This window comes from Zootoca vivipara, chromosome 14 (assembly GCF_965207765.1).
Source record: "Zootoca vivipara chromosome 14, rZooViv2.hap1.1, whole genome shotgun sequence".
In the NCBI taxonomy this organism is placed as follows: domain Eukaryota; kingdom Metazoa; phylum Chordata; class Lepidosauria; order Squamata; family Lacertidae; genus Zootoca; species Zootoca vivipara.
Genome location: NC_142597.1, coordinates 5,749,654 through 5,770,201, shown reverse-complemented (window position 1 = coordinate 5,770,201; position 20,548 = coordinate 5,749,654).

The following is a 20,548-nucleotide window of genomic DNA, read 5'->3' as shown; positions in this document are numbered from 1 at the left end:
GTTGTTGTTCCCAGGTCCTGCTTCCCATGGGCACCTGGCTTTCCACTAGGAGAACAAATGCTGGACTAGATGGCCCACTGACCTGATCCAGCAGAAAAGTTATTAGCAGCTTAAAATGAGGGAGATGGAGAAATAGATTTAGGGTCCTGGTAAAGGTATCTCTCCTAATGCAGGACAGTGAGGAAGAGGTGATGCACCACTTGAATGCCGCCTTCAGCTCACATTTTAAGCAAAGGGGCAAGGAAATGTATCTATCAGTTAACCACCCTGAACCTGAGAGGCACTGTCCCACTGAAGATCCAGGAAGTTCTACTTGAAACTTCATCATCAGATTAGGTTACCTGCATTGTTTTCTGGTGAGTTTTCCCTAGCTAGCAGTGGGGAACTAGCACTATAACTAGAAAAACTAATGCAGTAATCCCAGGATCTGTTGTATTTATTGTTGTATTTATTTGTTGTATTTATTTATTCAGTTATTTATTTATTTATTTAGCTGACCTGATCCAGCAATCAATGTACATGGTGTTGTACAAATCAAAATAAAAAGTCCATCCTGAAACAGTACAAATCAATAGTTTAAGCAGCACGATTGTATCAGGTGTACTAAAACTGCCATAGCTAACTGGAACCAGAACTCTTCACAGTTTGGGGCCAATGGGGTTGCTCAGCTGATGGCTGATTCATGCCTGAAAGCCATGACTAAGAACCGTTTAGTGTCTCCTAGAAACAGCTGAGGTGTTGGAGGAACAAACACAAGCTCAGAACACAGGATGAAGTCTTCCTTCTTTCTCCCTCCAGGCCTCTCATCTGTAGACCTGTTGAAATTAATGGAGCTAAGTTCAGCATGCCCATTGCTTTTGATGGGAGTGGAACTTAATTGGATACCATTCAAAATGCAACAGCCAGCCTTGCTCTTAGTATTTCAGAATAATAGCGTAAAGTTTCATGCTAAGAGATTGGTGAAAGCAAGAAATATTTGTGCTTAATTAGTCTCAGACAATTCGGTGACATCGGCTGGTTTGGCATTGACTAATTACTGCTGTTAATGTGAGTTGATAATAATGAATGAAGAAACCCTCAGATAGGCCTTAGAACCAACTATCCATTTCCTCCTGCAATGCCACAGAGGCTACATTCATATTTCATCTACATTCATTATGAGAATGCATCAGAGGGGGAGGAATCAAATTTCAACATGCCAGAAACATTTTTCTTACCCACTTGGCTTTGCAGGCTCTTAGATTTCATGCCTTGCCAGTTTTACAACCTTTTTTTTATTTAAAAAAACCCCTTCCTTTCAATTACCGGTAGATCCCTGGTGCTTTTATTTTATGTGAACTGCTATAGTTATTGTATCAATCCCTCCTTTGATAAAACAGATTTTTCTCTTTGGTTATTCTAGGACAGAAACCCAAGATCTATTGTGAATATTTTTAAGTAACAGCACAAAAAAGAAAAGCAAGGCAAATCCATAGAATAAGCATTTTATTACTGAATTTTTTTGATTGTACAAGTAATAACTTGTTCCTCCTTTTTAGAAGAAGGAAGCGCGAAGTTGCCTTGGTGCTGTCTGATAATCCCTGCCTCCCCCAGTCCAATTTTACTAGGTGTCTAGCATGCACAAGATGTCTTCCAGCATCTTCTTAATTGACTTCTTAATTTTATTTCTTCCTGGATCTTGTGGTGCTTGACTAAGCTGAATACAACAATTGCCTACATTTGTTTGAGTCATAAGTAATGAATGATACCCAACTATCAGTGCCATCTTTACCATAGGTTGCAGCCAACTAAGTCCTACTCAGAGGACTTGAAATGAATGGACACAAGATTCTCATGCCCATTAGTTCCAGTGGCCCTACTCTGAGTAGGCCAGCATTGGACGCAACCCCTCTCTACTAAAAAATAAGTCCTATTGAATTCTGTGACGCTTATTCCCAATTACGTAAGGCAAGGACATGTTACTTAAGTTCGCTGGTTTTCAATAGGCCTGTTATGTACATGACTATCCTTCTATAACACTCAATAACTGGTTGGTTAAGAGGTTTCCATTGAAGCCATGACAACCAAATAAGTAGGTGGTTTAGAGTTTTCTGCCTTTGCAACACAGTGCTTATTATTATTATTATTATTATTATTATTATTATTATTATTTTACTTTTTTTTAAATATCAAAATGGTACCTTGGTATAGTCTGCTATTTCATGGTCTCGTTACAGTAAAATCCATGTTAAATTGCTGTTTTAGGGGGTGTTTTTCATCGTCTATAATGGATCAATTCACTTTTCCATTACTTTCTATGGAAAAGTGCTCCTCTACTTATGTATGTTTCTAGTTATGACCGGACCTCCGGAACGGATTATGGTTGTAAGTAGAGGTTTCACTGTAATTTCATCTACAGACCACAGTGGTTGTTCTTTTACTGCCTGTTACCTAACTTTGACTCCATAGAAATGATTTACACCATACAGTCTTCTATTTTTAAAATGAAATATTATGAAGGGGGATCCTGAAGGTGCTTAGTATTTGAAACATGCTGGTCTTACTCCACATACTTCCGCATACCTGGAGGCTTCCCCCATCTTTCCTTCCATTTGCTCTTTTCTGCCCACCCTCCTGCTACTTTTTCTACTAGACTAAATAGAAAGCAATATAAATAAGAAACAGACGTGTTCAGGATCTTGGGTGCCTGCCAAAACAGTCCTGCCTCCCCTCAGGCTTCACGTAATCTCCATAATCTCCTTCCAATCACAGTGAGCAAGCAAAGAAGATGTAAATCATGTACATTCTAAGGCAGACTGGTCAAAACTTTCAGCAACATTCCTGAGTTAAGTGCTTCCCATTTATATATCTTGAAGCTAGCAAAATGTGTGCCTTTCCCTCCACCACTACCTCCAGTGCTTTTCTTTCCACTTCCCAATGAAAGAATTACTGTTATTGGACTTCCGGATTCGTCGCCATCCCGTGCAGCCGCAGGAGAGATCGCTCTGCGTCTCCCCTGGCGCTTCCGAGGTCTGGGACGATCGCGGCGGCAACGCGAGTCCCAAGAGAGCCGCGAGTCGGGCTTCTCGCGGACGTGGCTAATTGGCGGAGGCTCCTGGTGCCTCCTCTGACCCCCAGAACCCCCGATTCTTGGGGGGGCTGTGAGCGGACGGAGTGGAAGGCGCGAGCTTCGCAAGTTTCCTGCTTCCTCGGAGCGCAAAGCCGCTAGTGCTGGAGGGAATGAGCGACGGATTTACTCCAAAAAGGATTTAAAGAAAAGGTTTCCCGTGAGTAACAACGTGGGAAAATTAAAGATTTCGGACTGATTTGGCCACGGGGGGAGTCTTTTGAAACGGAGGTTGGGTTCCCCCTATTCTATCGGCAAAGAGAAACAGAGACGGAGTGCTGCAGCAGCTAAAGACTTGATAGCTGACAGCTTTAATTCTCGCTACAACAAAAGACCCCCACTGAGACAGGGAACGGAGGGGGGAATAGACTCTGGCTATTTAGATTTCCCTGAAAGACTGAGATTTTCTCTTTAAAAAAAGGGGAAATCTTCTCTTCATCCCTGGGGGCGGGAGCCGGCCAGCTCAACAGCAACTAAAGTAAGACTGTAAACTGGATACATTGAAATGTTATTCTTGCTTGATTGACTGCCAGGCCACCTTTGGACAATACAAGCTTGCAAAGTTTTAAAGGTTAAAAAATAACGACGTGCCTCCTCATCTGTTACATAGAATACCGTAATAGCCTCAAAGACTATATTTCTTTGTTACTTCTGGTGGGAAACGGCAGAGAAAGCAGCTGTGGGAATAAAGGACACTGAGATAAGCACGACCTTGAACGTCAGTGCAGAGGCAGCTGCTGCAGGAAGATATGTCCGGCGCTGACAATACTCCATCAACAGGCCTCCCTGCCAGAAAAGGGAGGAAGGGTTCGACCTCCCCCACTTTTGAGGAGCAAGTTTTACAGATGTTGGGAAATTTGAAGGAGGGGCAGGATAATAGTGCACAGGAGTTGAAGAAAAACACAGAGGAACTTAAACTAATTAAAGAAGAGCTCGGAACATTGAACAAGGAATTCCAACAGGTCAAGACCAGAGTAGTTGAAGTGGAAAAGAAAGTTTCACAACTGGAAGAAGGGAAGCTGCAGGACTTAGAGAAACAGAATTACCAGGCTCAAATTGCAATCGCTCTGTTACAGCTTCGGGAACGGGAGGTGAATTTGAGAATAAGGGCTCTTCCGTTAATTGAACAAGATAATTTGAAGGCAACTTTAATCCAAGAATTTAAGAGAGCCTGGGACTTGTCTGAAGAGGAATTGGAGACTCAGATTGTCAAGGCATTTAGATTTGGAGCGAGATCAAAGAAAGGGAAAAAGTTTGTAAGTGACTGCCTGGTAACTTTTCAGACAAAAGAACAAAGAGATAGGATATTGCAGCTACACCATCAAAGAACCTTAAAAGTGAAGGGAGTACAAATAATACTTTATAAAGACGTACCCAAATTCCTGTTGGATCTCAGAAGGAACTACACTGATTTGACTACGGCTCTGAACAAAAAAGGGATCTTCTTCTCCTGGGACTTTCCGGAGGGTCTTCATTTTCAGTACCACCAAAAAAAGATTAAGATAAGATCTGTTCAAGATAAAAGAAGATTTTTGGAGGACTACGGACGGGAACTGGACGCAGCTGTACAAGGAAGGCCGGAATTGGAAGCGGACCCGGATCTGGGCGCAGGAGCAGGCCCAGGAGCACTAGATTAAATGACAATGGGGCTAAAGGTTCTATCGTGGAACATAAATGGCGCAAACGCACCCAAGAAAAGACACCAACTGTTTCATATCTTGGAAAAACAGAAACTGGATGTAATTTGTCTTCAGGAAACTCATGTGACCAGAGCACATAGAAGAATATTGAAAAATAAAAAATTGGGAGACGACTTCATCTCAGCAGACAAAGTGAAAAAAAGGGGTGTCGTAATTTATGTCAAAGAAAAATATAAGGCAAAGAGACTTTTTAAAGATGAGGAGGGACGTTACATTGCAGTAGAAATAACAACGCAAGGCGAAAAGCTAATGATATTAGGAATCTATGCACCAAATGAAGGGAAAGCGGATTTTTACAAGAAGTTACATGGCATATTATTGGACTATTTGGATTACAAAATGATTTTATTGGGGGATTTGAATGGAACAGTCTCCACATTGATGGACAGATCACAAAAAGATAAAATAACAAATGAAGGCAGATTACCAAAAGTTTTCTTTCAGATGGTTGAGGAATTGGACTTAATTGATACTTGGAGACTGAAAAATCCAATGGAAAGGGAGCAAACTTTTTTCTCCCAATCAAATCAATCTTGGAGCAGATTGGATTATATTTGGATAACAAAAGAGCTGACCCCAAGAATTCACAAGGCTGAAATATGCCCAAAAACATGTTCAGATCACAATGCTGTTCTATTGGACTTGAAAACATCAGAGCTGGGTTCTTTTAGATGGAGGATGAATGATACCTTGTTAAGAAACAATCAAGTAGTAATTAACATGCAAAAAACATTGAAAGATTATTTCGAGATAAATTTGAATACACCAATTGAAAAAAGAACGGTATGGGACGCCAGCAAGGCAGTGATGAGAGGTCTTCTGATCCAACAGAATGCGAGGAGGAAAAAAGAACAAAATGAGAAAAAGGAAAAGATTTTGGCACAATTAAAGGAGAAAGAGAAAGAATTGAGAGCCAAGCCTAAAAGTGTTCAAATTCAGAAAGAAATTAAAGTGTTGCAGGCTCAGTTTGCGTCTTTTATTAATCAGGAAATTGAATGGAAAATTAAATGGATGAAAATTAAAAGCAGAGGACTTTTGAATCGGCAAATAAATGTGGAAAATTGCTTGCTTGGCAAATGAAAAAGAGACAGAAACAGAACACAATAACAAATTTGATACAAGACGGGAGGAATATAGAGAACCCAGCCGAGATCAGAAAATGTTTTCAGAAATATTTCAAACAGCTATATAAAAGAGAAAAAGAGAATGTGGAAATGATAGAACAGTTTTTGGACAAAAATGGATTGCAGAAGATTCCCGAAGATAAAATTAACCTGCTCAACCAACAGATTTTGACTCAAGAGGTGGAAAGTGCGATAAATCAAATGCAATTGGACAAAGCACCAGGTCCGGATGGACTATCATCTAAATACTATAAGACATTAAAAGAATGGTTGATACAACCTTTGACTGATTTATGTAATGAAATACTGAGGGGAGGGAGGACACCGGACTCCTGGAAAGAAGCTTACATCACTCTGATACCTAAACCAGAAATGGACAGAACACAGTTGAAGAATTATCGACCCATCTCCCTACTTAATGTGGATTACAAAATTTTTGCAAATGTACTAGCCTCTAGAATGAAGAAGGTCTTGGTTGAACAAGTCCATGCTGATCAAGCCGGGTTTTTGCCTGGCAGGCATATGAAAGATAATATTAGAAATATTATTGATATACTGGAGCTATTACAGGAGAAGATTAATACTAAGGCGATGTTGATCTTTATTGATGCAGAGAAGGCATTTGATAACATTTCTTGGAATTTTATGAAGAAAAATTTGGAAAGGATGGGGGTGGGAAGAGGATATATGAATGCTATAAATGCAATTTACAGTGATCAGAAGGCAAAGATTATTGTAAACAATGTGGTATCAGAGGAAATTAGAATCGAAAAAGGAACCAGACAAGGGTGCCCTCTCTCCCCCCTTTTATTTATATCGGCCCTGGAAGTGCTTTTATCAATGATAAGAAAGGAGGATGAGATTAAGGGGGTGAGAGTGGGGAAAAAACAATACAAGCTAAAAGCCTTTGCAGACGACCTAGTTTTGACTTTGCAAGATCCAGAAGTTAGTGCAATTAATGCACTAAATATGATTCAGGAATATGGAAGTGTGGCAGGTTTTAAACTAAATAAAAGTAAAACCAAAGTATTGGATAAGAACTTAACAGTAGAGGAGAAAAAGTGGTTGGAGGAGGCCACTGGTCTGCCGTTTGTCAAGAGGGTGAAGTACTTAGGGGTGAATTTGACTTCGAAGAATTTAAATTTGTTTAAAGATAATTATGTAAAGGTTTGGAATGAAATTCAGAGAGACATGGATAGATGGTCTGATTTAAAATTGTCCTTATCAGGTCGAATTTCTGTGGTGAAAATGAATATATTGCCAAAAATGTTATTTTTGTTCCAGTCATTGCCAATTATAGATAAGTTGGAATGTTTCAAAGAATGGCAGAAGGCACTTTCAAAGTTCATATGGCAAGGGAAAAAGCCTAGAATTAAATATAAGTTGTTGACAGAAAGTAAGGATAGAGGAGGCTTTTCCATGCCAGACCTCAGAATTTATTATGAAGCAGCTGCCTTCTGCTGGTTGAAGGAATGGTGTTTGTTAGAAAATGCAGATATATTAGACCTGGAAGGGTTCAACAATGTGTACGGATGGCATGCGTACTTATGGTATGATAAGGTTAAGAGTCACAAAGGTTTTAAGAACCATGTAATCAGGAAATCGCTGTTGAATGTTTGGAACAAATATAAAGATTTATTAGAGAGGAAAACACCTCTTTGGATTTCACCGTTGGAAGCGAAAGCGCGAAAGAGAACAAATTTAGAGACCAAATGGCCTAAATATAGAGAAATTCTGGTGGAGGAAGGAGACCAGTTAAGATTAAAGACATATGAGCAGTTAAAAGGTAATATTGATGACTGGCTCCAATACCACCAGATAAATGAAATGTTTAAAATAGATAAGAAGATTGGTTTTGGACTAGAGAAATCTAAGCTAGAGACAGAAATGTTAGATCCAAAGACAAAAAATCTTTCCAGAATGTATGATTTATTGCTACAGTGGCATTTGAAAGATGAACAGACAAAAAAAGTGATGATAGATTGGGCGAAGGATGTGGGACATAATATTATGATGGAAGACTGGGAAAGATTGTGGGGGAAAAATATGAAATTTACCGCTTGTACTGTGTTAAGAGAGAATATGATGAAAATGATGTATAGATGGTATTTAACGCCAGTGAAACTTGCTAAGATTTACCACAAACAGGACAATAAGTGTTGGAAATGCCAAAAAGCAGAGGGAACATTCTATCATATGTGGTGGACCTGTCCACTAGTCAAGGATTTCTGGGAAAAGATTTATAACGAGTTGAAGAGAGTGTTCAAGAACACATTCATTAAAAAACCAGAATCCTTTCTACTGGGCATGGTAGGAAAAGAAATACCTTTAAAGGATGTGAATTTGTTTTTGTATGCCACAACAGCTGCTAGAATATTAATAGCAATGTACTGGAAAACACCAAAAATGCCTACAGTGGAAGAATGGCAAATGAAGATGATAGATTACATGGAGCTTGCTGATCTGACCGGAAGACTACGCAACCGGGGAGAAGAGAAGATGGAGGAAGAGTGGAAGAAATTTCGAATCTATTATGAAAAATATTGTAAAATTGATATTTGAAGAGTAATTTAAGCAAATATGAATGCTGCAGGTTAATGATTTAGAAATTGTGTTTTGGAAATTTAGAGTGATAAACGGACTTTAATAGTAAAATACAAGGGAAATTGAAAAATGTATACAGGGAAAGAAAATAGGATTAGAATCTGTGAGGTTTGATATACAATGAACCGGTAGAGGGGGACCTCGAGGAGGTCCATTATAGTTAAGATAGAAAATTTGAAATATGATTAGTGGATTTTTCTTTCTTTCTTGGTTTTTTTTTTCTTTTCTTTTCTTTTTCTGTGGTGTTTTTGATACTTTTGATGTTGTGATTTTTTCTTTTTATGTATTTTTCTGTATTTAAATTTTGAAAAAGCTAATAAAAACGAATTTAAAAAAAAAAAGAATTACTGTTATTATGCTTTCTGCTCACCTGCTCCCTGTCTTCCTATCTGGCATCTCAATTTCAAAATAATAATAGCTGCCTAGAGGTTTCAATTAGCTTATAACAAAATGTCGCTCATTAATAAATCCCCAGGATAGTAAAACATATGCCACTTCAGCACTCCCCCTCCCCCCCCCCCCCGCTCACACAGAGAGAAAGGGAAAGAGAGATCACAGTTTTCAAAACGAAGCAACCTTTATGTTTGCAATCAGCACACAAGTAGTTTATTGAGACATTTGTCTCAATAAACACAAAGGGATTATCTAGAAGCAGGTTCAATTGCAGCCATTATCCTCTGCACAATTTTGATATTTGAAGCAATGTTAAAACAAAACTGGGAGTGGTGCTTATGTTGTGCTAAAAGTTGGAAATCTTATTAATATTTGCCAAAAACGTTTGCTGATCTTTCTGAATTCATTTTGGGGAAAGGCAGGCAGAAGGTAACAGAGGAACAGCTGCTCAGATCTTGGGTCCTTTTCAAGATGAACTCTTTCTGCAAAAGATCCTTTGCAAAGCAAGTCAGTGTCTGTCCCCAGTCACACTGGAAGCAAAGTTGGTGCAACATTTATTATCTGAATGCAGTCTATGTGCAACAAGGAGGAGTAGGGTAATGTGAAGGATCTGCAGGTAGGGTAGGGACCAGGAAAGGTGGAGGGAAGGAATTTGCACAAACACACACCCCATGATCCCCATGAAAATTGTTCTCCACAATTCTGCTATTTGCATTCGGAGGGCAACCTCCACTGCCTTACTTTTATATTTTTCCTTCTAAAACAGCACATATTAATTACCTTCAAACAATTAATGTCACATCTAGTTTGGTTCTGATATAGCTAGGGATGGACGAGCATGTCAATTACAGTTTCTTTCTCTTTTTTCTAATCTTAACTTCAGTCCTCCCTATTTCTACACGAGTTTGCTATTTTATGCCCCATGAGGTTTCATCATTTTGATATTTATCTCCAAATATACACATTATTAGTATTCAGTTTTGCAAAGCAGTTTCCCCCAACAAAACACATTTTTCCACTAATATATGCAGTTTTATGGAGACACATATTACCCTCGTGTCTCCATTATTGCACATGTTACAACATTTTGAAGAATGGCTGTGCTTCAGTTCTTGTGTTGCTTTGGGAAGTGTGAATTTGGAAGATTCACATTTAAATGTGAACTGGATTGGATTCCTCCTGCTTCTCTCATTACTACACCTCCATTCTAGCAAGAAAGGAAAAAATACCCTGCTTCCACCTCCAGGAGAATGGTGCAGGGATGTGTGGGGTGGAACTGGTGCGCTCACTCCTGCTATCTGCCACATCATTCTCATTCTTTGAGGGAATCAGAATGCCAAAACAAGTCTCTTCTCACCAAACTCACATCTCTCTGTGTGTTTCAATCCTAATTTAACATGTGTGGACAAACATGGAAGGGGAATCTGGGTGCACTGCCAAGACCCCATAGGAGCCAACTCCTACAGGCTATGGGAGCTTCAGCCCCCACAATAAAATATTTGAGGGAGCTGAGCCCCCACCAAGTTGATGGGCATTCCCATTCAAATGGTGCGTGTGCACTGCATCATGTGCTAGATTATGCAGGGCAGGGCTTACCTGCCCCCCCCACAATATTTTATTCAAGTTGGCACCCCTGCAAGACTCAGTGCCTCTGATGCACAACTTTCATGCCCCCTACCACCTTCCCTTAGCATGAGTGCAAAGGTTTTCAACAAGGCCGGCTCCACTAATAAAGTGGCCTTCAAACATACTGATTTCTCCCCTAGAACACCCTTCTGTGTGCATTCAAAAGGGGGCCAAAGTGCATAGGAGGGGAATGGCATGCATGTGCTAGTCCTCCCCTTCAGTGCTCCAAATATGATGTTCCCATCCACTGGTCCTACATCTAGCTCCACTTGACTTCCATCAGGTTGATTTAGGACCAGGGGACCATTTCTAAATGCTAAGAGTCCCCTAACACTCGCTGGGCATTTTGACATACAGTAGTCATTTTTATGTAGCCTGCACGGTTCGAAATCAAGCTGCATGGGCAAAGCTGCAGCATTTTGCAGGCAGCAACTACCAGCAGATTGCCTTTTCTTTTCTTTTTTTCTTTTGGTCAGGGACTCGTGTTTTTCCTTGCCCCACCCTGATGTCATGTATGATTTCAGGATTGACAGGTGGGCATGGCTTGGGCAAAACCTTGCAGTGGATCCAATGAGGAGGGTTGTCATGTCTAATTGGGCCTGCAGACTGGAGGTTCCCCACCACAATTGTTGATTCTAAGCCTCAGGGTAGGACCTATGACTTCCCATTGATTAATACTAATTTGCACTAATAAATATCAATGTTCCAGAAATTAGAATTCAGGAGGAGGAGGGGGGGAAACCTTTATTGAAGGAGAGCAATGATAAAAATAAGCATGCAATAAAGTTATAATGCAGAACATAAAATGGGTCAGTGAGTTGAGCTGTTAATCACGTTCGGTAGTTCAAGCTCACCCAGACATGACTGTGGGCAGGATTCCTGCATTGCAGGGGGTTGGAAGAGATGACCCTCAGGGTCCCTTCCAACTCTGCAATTCTATGAGTCTATGATTCTATGAACTATTTAAAATGACAGTAAGGAAATCTGGGTGCTAGCCATTCATCTTGCACTAGAGGGAGCTCATTGACCATTCTCTGGAATTAGCTGGCAACATTTGTTGCAAAGTTAAATTTTAGAAAAATCTGATGGTATCCAGCTATTCCCATTTCAGTCTTACTTAACCAAAGTCTTTGCATCTTGTAGTGTTACATAATGTCTATGGCTGATCATAATCTAGAAGATAGCTAAATAATAATAATAATAATAATAATAATAATAATAATAATAATAGAATTTATATACTGCCCTATACCACAAGTTTCAGAGCAGTTCACAGGATAAAATTAGAACACAAAACCACAAAATCAACAACAACCCAACAACCCCTAACACACTTTTAAAAGGCATATAGGATGTAGGTTAAAAACAGTTAAAACGCTAAAGAAGCAATTTTAAAAGACATTTAAAAACAATTTAAAAACAATTTAAAAGAATAAGAAGGTGAGCAGCAGGAGCAGTCTTTATGAAGCCTGCCAGCCCCCACCCTGGGCCCAGTGCAGAGAGGCAGGAGCAGGGACCTCAGGCTCTCAGCAGGGTGGTGGGATACAATTGCCTGTCCACTGAAAGACCACACCGAGTGTGACCTTTTTAATGTAAGCTGCTGCAGGGGAAAATAATTTGAAAAGCTAACTATAAAAAAATTAAATCAATTAATGAAGTAAACCATAACTTAGAAGGAATGCTTCGATTCAAATGGGAATATCGATCATTTCAAGATCAATTAACACTGCATCTCAGATTTCATCTGCAGATGTTATAGATTTACAAATGAACTGGAAGACATCACGCTATGCAAGTTTAATTATAGGAAGGGGGCTGAAGGCAAGCCAGAGACATCAAGAAATTTAATGAGGAGGAGCTCAATATCTTATTGGAATGTCTAAACTAAGGATGGGGAACAATTTTTAGCCTGAGAGACGCATTCCCTTCTGAGGGCCACATGTCAGTAGTGGGCTGGGTTAGATGCAAAAGTGTGTGTGTGTGTGTGTGTGTAAATTTTACAGTAAGGTTTCTGCACACATTTTCATATACCCAGGTTTGGCCCACCCATGAGGCAAGGTGAGGCAACTGCCTCAGGCAGCAAGATCCACAGGGGCAGCAGATCCTAATGTAGAGCTTTCTTTCCCCCTTGTTTCTGATGAATAGATCCCCTCATCCCTTCTTCCCAGGTAGGGAGGGGGTACCATTATGGGGTCCACCTCAGGTGCCAAAATGTCTTGGACTGGTCCTGTTTATACCCCTCTCTGTTCTCCATCCAGGCAAGTAAGAGGAGTCATCAGAGTTCAAGGATACATTCCAGGCAGGGAGAAACACATGAGGAGGGTGCAAAGAGGAGCTGGTGAGAGGTGTGGCTGAGGAGAGTCCTGGGGGGACAAAGGCTTGGAGGACTGCATTTGACCCACCTGACCTGAGAATCATAGCTGCCAAGTTTTCCCTTTTCTCGCGAGGAAGCCTATTCAGCATAAGGGAAAATCCCTTTAAAAAAGGGATAACTTGGCAGCTATGCTGAGAATCCCTACCTTTGGTGTAAACCCAGTCAACTGGTGGCAAAACTGGTCTTTTATATGCAGACTATGATGAGCTCTACAGAAGCTCTCAAAAGTAACTGAAGCATATCTTCCCCACCACACATTACTGTCTATTGAAGAGTTTAAACATCTTTGTTGAGCCAGTTGTAACTGACTAACCCAAGAGAGAGCATTTTGCACTAAAGAATTCCAGTTTGTAAAAACATAGAAAATCTCATTAAAATGATTTATGTCTTAAGGTTCCGTTAGCCATAGATCACGTATGCAGAAGAATTGTTATTTGAGGTTTATGTACAGGGAAAGCAAACCAGAGGTAACCTCAGCCAACTAATTCAACCTCTCTCATGACCCCTAAGTCAGGATAGAAATTCTCATTCCTAATATACTGTCAGGGGTTGTTGCGACTACTCCAGAGTAACGACCTTCCACATGCTTATCTTTTAACAGTCTTCATTGGTGCACTCTATTTACAGTGTAACGAGGTGTTGGAAATATGTCTGCTCATTCCGATCCAGAATCTGGCACTGCCCCTTTGCGCGATTTTGCCCAACATAATAGCCTCGGGACAGTGAATCTCCTCCCCCTTCTCCTCCTGCGTAAATCCGGAACCGGGGGGGAAAGGTCTACGCTCCGTGCTTTCCCTTTCCCCCCTCTCTGCTTCTCTCTCTTCCCACCTGTGGCGCAGGGGCTCTCCCGTGCTGCCAGAGACCTGGCACTCTCCCCCCCCCGCTTCCTGACTAGCCTCTTCAGACCCCACGCTTCCATCGCTGCTTGGTGGGGAGCTGCTCCTGATGGGAGGGGGAGGTTCTCTATACTCTCTCCCCCTCACATCCACCTATGGCTATCATCAAACATCTGCAAACTTACAGAACAAATTGCCCTGTGCAGACCACATGAAATATGTGAATAGTCACTGTTGTAACCTGCAGGTATCCCCATGTAGAGCAAACCTAGGCACATGAAAGTCCTCCCCTGATTAGGACATAAAGGGGGGGCCATGAGGCCAAATCTCATTCCCTCAGCCATGAGTTGATTCATCCATTTCATCTTGTCTGCACAGGACAAATGATTCCCCACCCCCCCACCCCCAACACACAATGAAGACCTGTTACTAAGCATCATCTTCAAGCATAGCTGTTAGCGGTAGGTCCAGGTTTCTCATCTGCCTTTCTGGTATAGTAGTTGTTTTCAGAGTTCCAGAAGTGTTGAGAGGCTGTACACTGGATTGAGCTCTACAGATGAGTAGGTGCCTAGAGTGCTTTCCCTGTTCAAAATGATATTAAAGGGAACACACAGACATCCTGTACAGAGAAATATGTTAAGCAGTCCAGTCACACACACACACACGCCCCCCAAAATTGCGACACTTTCTCTGAATTTTGTACCCATGCCATGATCCTTGAAGGTTCACCCACCATTCATAGACTCATAGAACTGTAGAGTTAGAAGTGATCCCAATGGTCATCTATAGTTCAACCCCTTGCCATTTGCTCCTGAATGGTCCAAAATTATCATTGAAGGTTCAGCCCAGGACAAGCCATACCACGGTCTGGGCAGTAAGGCTTGAGAGATTCTATTTCAGAACCCCAGTTCAATGGATTCTACTTCCATCCTTAGCCTCCAGTGGCAATGCTGGCTCAGTGATGTAAATAACTGGAAACATCTATGGCTGTTTGCTCTGTGAGCCACTGAAGAGTGGTCAGATAAAATTTATTTTCGAAAGGATCCTGATTACTGGAAGTTGCAAGGAAGCAGTGTGTAGAAGAAAAGGATTGTAGGCAATGCTATTTTTAGTTCCTCCTTCCCTCAAGGTTAGTGAATCACTTCCTTTGATGGATCACAATGGCATCTTGTTGACTGCCATGAGCTTACTGCAATCAACCTCCTTAATTGAAACAATGGCAATAAGTATTGATTCAGCAAAATGAAACATGAGAGACCTTTTATGCATTACTTGGATCTGGAGATGATTTGCTAAGTGGCATGACCAATTCAGATGACAAGAAATTTTAAGTAAATCATCTTGGCACACACACATAAAAATCACTTTGAGAAGCTTACATTTTTCAGATAAGTTTCCCTCCAAGCTGTACATCATCCGATGGTTTAACTTGTCACTGGACTACATTTGGTTTGACAAATAGAAACATCTCTGTTGATGTATCCAAAAATGGAGGCTCTGCAGTTATTTATGACCATGCTGGAAAATTCCAGCCACTACTGTGTTGACGTCCAGAGTATTCTCCCTAATGTAATGGAGCAAAGCAAATTGGAAATGTTCGTTGTGACGTCATTTCCACGTAGATGAATTTCTTGACATAAAGTGTGTTCACTCAATACACTCAAAAGAACATGAGATCAAGTTCTACCTCAGCCTTCCCCAACCTGGTGCCCTCCAGTTTTTATTGGACTGCATTTCATCAGTCATAGCCAACATTGCCAATGGTAAAGGATGATGAGGGTTTTAGCCCAAAACATCTGGATGACACCAGGTTGAAGAAGGCTTGTCTACCTTGTCCAGTTTTATGCTTCTAATAGTGATGAAAGAATGAACAGAGGAACAGTTGCAGTGCTTGGGGTAAGGTGCTGCTGTGTCACCCTCCTGGTCTGGAAGTGCTGCCACTTGTTGGGGCCAGGGTGGGATGGGGCAGGGTGATGTCAAGAGGACAGAAGAACTGGGTTGGTGGCAGGCATGTATGCCCATGCCCAAACCAAACCAGCGTGCTCTTGCCCATACCAGTCCTAGAGGGTGGAAGCATCATGGCAACCAAGAGGGCAGTGTAGCGGCAGCACCCCACCTCATGCACAAAGACCTCATGGACCATGACTACAGATGTTTTCAAGATAGTGTCTGGTTTGAAAACTTTATAGTGGAAGGTAAAAATCATTTTTTTAAAAAAATGCTTGGGGCATTGAAACATGATATATTATTTCTTACATCTATAATTTTGTAGGCACCTCACTCTTCCTGTCTTTTGCTCTGTAAAGTTCAAAAGTGGTACATGGTCAACAGTCCCCAACCTGATAATTCTTTGATTCCACCACTATTCGGATGTATGTTGCCCATGAACATGGGAACTCTAATTAACTGTTGCAGCTAGCAGTCACTAATATGCCTTCTGTCAATGGGTTTAGATGCAAGCCATGCATTTAAATAAATAGGTACATCCACCATGCTGCATCCAGTATTGATGGCTGCATTTAATACAGTATTACGCTTTAATACATTTAGTACGGTAGCATCACCCTATGAGGAAATGGCTGCAGTTGAACAATAGGGCGCATGTTTTGCCCGCTACAGTTAGGATTGAACTCTGGCATCTCTGTGTAGGGCTAAGATCCTGCATAGTCACTGTTAGCCAGCCAATATGAAAAATGCTGAGTGACCAAAGTTTTGATTACCGTAAGTAGGAATGCACTGGTGCAATATCCTAGACCAGTGATGCTAACATAATGCCACAAATCATAGCCACGGATGGTACAGTACTTGCACTCTGTCCTGGACAATGGTTTACTGAAATACTGTGACTCAGCTTCAGCCCAAGTCCTTAAGTGTCTTGAAGGTTGCACTGCCAGCAGTTTGCCAAGTATTCAACCACTCCAAAGCTTCCTCTTCTCCTGATTTAAAAGGTAAAGTAATTTGCTTCACCCCGCCCCCTCTTTTCTGTCAAATCATAATGTATTTCAATGTACTGAGAATAAACATTGTGTTTCAAGTGTGATGCATGGACCATCCTAGTAATTGTTTGTTCTCTCCCTCTCCCTCTCTAACACACAGCTTGGTTCATAACTTTTGAGAGCAGAGCTCACTGAACAGGGCTTTCTTACTACCCACATCCTGCTACAGCACCCAGCTTCTCCCTCTTCCAACAGCTACTGCCCTACTGCCCCAGAGGTGGGGACTCTGCAGAACTGCATAGTTTGTATGTAGGGAGAAGGGGGATCTAGTTAAACTGCACCTCACTTCTCTTTCTTTCACCTTCCACAACGCCACCATTGGATCCAAGCCAGCACCTTTCAAAAGTATTGTGATTTCTTCTTCCAATGGAGTTTTATCTTATAGAGAGGTATCTATAGGATCATACAATTGTAGCATTGCAAGGGACCCTGAGGATCATCTTCTCCAGGCATCCCCAAACTTTGGCCCTCCAGATGTTTTGGACTATAATTCCCATCTTCCCCGACTACTGGTCCTGTTAGCTAGGGATCATGGGAGTTGTAGGCCAAAACATCTGGAGGGCCGCAGTTTGGGGGTGCCTGATTTTGTCATTCCTGAAATGCAGGAATATGCAACTGTCCCATACAGAGATCAAACCTGCAACGTTTGCATTATCAGCACTACTTTCTAACCAACTGAGCTATGTTTCTTTACAACCCTCCACAAATTCCTACACTGGGAAATTCCTACCCTTTTCATAGCTATCAGAAAATAATTTAAGGACATAAAAACTCTGCTTTATTCAGGTGTGGGGAGCCTTTGGCCCACCAGGTATTGCTGAGCTACACCCTTGCTAAGGTGGGTCAGATGCTCCCATCCCTGTCTAGGGTTGCCAGACTCAATAGAGGACAGGACTTCTATGCCTTTAATTGCCCTGCTCTTTTGAGTCTGGAAACCTTAAAGAGAAACCAGCAGACCCATTGTTTAATTTCCAAGCAAAGGGTCTGCTGGTTTCTCTTTAAGGTTTCCAGACTCAAAAGAGAGCAGGGCAATTAAAGGCACAGAAGTCCTGTCCTCTGTTGAGTCTGGCAACCCTATCCCTGTCCTATCACCACACCAGCCAGGACAGGACAGAGGGTGAAGAAAGAGCTCTTCCCGTTCTTTGGACAGCTGGGAAACTCAGCCAACCTACTGTACCTGGAACTGGGCGTGGAATGGGACATACCTGTGGGCATGCTGAGGAACGGCCACCCCCCTTGGGCCTGCCCATAAAATAGCAAGTCCAGGGTGAGAGACAAGGATGATGTTTCTAGGAACTCTTACCGTGGTGAGACTTTGGTGAGTGAGCTGAGAGTTTGTTTGCACCAGGTGTGAGAACCTGGAGGCTGAGAGGGAGGGTGTGTCAGAATTGATATTGATTTGATTGATACTGATGAATTGATATTGATTTATATATATTAGTAAATCTGTACTAATGTAGCATTTTTATATATAACTGTGTTTTGTGGTATTTTAAGTTGTCTGTTGTTGCTTCAGTTTTCTATACATTGCACAGAGATACTTTTTAATGTATTAAGCAGTACATGAACTAAATAACCAATCAAGTTCCCATTTCTCCAAATGTGCTTCATGTTTTGCAAGGGCTTTGCTTGCTCCTCTTTATGAAATACACATATTCCAATATCTAACTGTGAATAATGAGAATCCATGGGAGCAATGTGACTTGGGAAGGAGAGGAAGAGGGAAATGTTCCATGGGAAAAAATGCTAAAACATCAAAACAGATCTAATTAGGATGATGCGTACTGTTTTTAATTAGCTAAGTGGGCTAGTGGGGGTTTGTATATTTTATTTTTCAAGATAATATATTAAGCAATATGTACCAAAATAGAACTTACCGTTTTAAAATGCCACAGATCTCATCATTGAAACAAATTGTTCTCTCCCCACATTCTTCTATAGTAGATAAAGTAAACAAAATGGGGATGTTGGAGAATTCTAATGAAAATAAACATGCACAGAAATTGCCAATGTTCACGTATTTGTCCTGTGTCTGGAAAGGAAATAAAACCCGCAAATACAATCGTTGTTTTTAGTCTGCAAATGATGCACAATTGATTGCCCCCCTTCCTTAGCATCGTGTTTCCTGTGCATTGAAATGAATGGGGTGGGATAATATAATGACAATATAACATACATAACTTATGCAATTAATCACATAAATTGTGGAAGTTATTTTGCCGTGGTGAACAATGAATGATGTAGTTTTTGGAAGAAGATTAACTGCAGGTGAACAGAAACAGTGCTGTATGTAACAAACACAGGCTGGAAAGTAAAATGGTGCCTTTCTATGTCCCTAGAAACAAGTTATTCCTTTAGGTGTGTATATATCCAAAATACAGTGGTGCCTCGCTAGACGAAATAAATTCGTTCCACGGGTCTTTTCTTATAGCGAAAAATTCGTCTAGCGAATCCCATAGGAATTATTTTTTTTTGCCTATAGGAACACATTAATTGAATTTCAATGCATTCCTATGGGAAACCGCGATTCGCTAGATGAATTTTTCGTAAAACGCATTCGTCTAGCGAGGCAAGCTCCGCTCGAAAAACCCTTTCGTTAAGCGGAAATTTCGTTAAGCAGGGCATTTGTTAAGCGAGGCACCACTGTACATAGAATCATAGAATCATAGAGTTGGAAGAGACCACAAGGGCCATCCAGTCCAACCCCCTGCCAAGCAGGAAACACCATCAAAGCATTCTTGACATATGGCTGTCAAGTATGGCATTTTTAAAATTAACTGTTGCCCTACCATGGCTTTTGAGATATTATTTGGGTGTTTGGGGGATAGGTAGAGGTTCTTATTGATATTCACTAGACCCTGTCCCTGATTTTCCGCCTACATTAAAACTGTGCCTCCATTAACATTTTTAATACAGTTATTTGTTTCCAGTGCTGATCCAACAGATTTCTGTATGCACCTCAGGACTCCCACTTCTTCTCTTGCCCTCCTGCCTCCCCTCAAAAAAACTGCTCTGGAGGTCTCTAGAGCAGATTTTGAGGGTGCAAAGGGGAATGCAGGGAAGGGGAGAGGGAGGAGAAGTGCTGTTGTGTGAACAGAACGGCAGCATTGGTAGCTCAGGGTGTGCAAGGCAGAGGTTCTAACACCCCCTCTATTGTCAGCTTAATTCAAGCACTGATGCTCTAAGACTTCGATCCTAAGAAGGTCTACTCAGCAGTAAACACCACTGAATTCAATGACCATCTCAGTTAAAACAAAATAAAAAAATCCCTTCCAGTAGCACCTTAGACACCAACTAAGTCTGAAGAAGTGTGCATGCACACGAAAGCTCATACCAATAACAAACTTAGTTGGTCTCTAAGGTGCTACTGGAAGGATTTATTATTGTTTTGACTACGGCAGACCAACACAGCTACCTAAAGGTAAAGGGACCCCTGACCATCAGGTCCAGTCGTGACCGACTCTGGGGTTGCGGCGCTCATCTCACGTTATTGGCTGAGGGAGCTGGCGTACAGCTTCCAGGTCATGTGGCCAGCATGACTAAGCCACTTCTGGCAAACCAGAGCAGTGCACGGAAACACCGTTTACCTTCTCGCTGTAGCGGTACTTATTTATCTACTTCCTTCCACAACTTTTATTCCCATTAAATTCTGACCCCAGTGTGAGACCTGGCCTCCCTCTCTCACTGGGAGAACATCATCCCACACTTGTTCTTCTTTAAAGACCTTTTGAATTAGGCATGGGTCCCCCCCCCCACTGGGAGAATAATATCCCATGCCTCCTCCTCTTC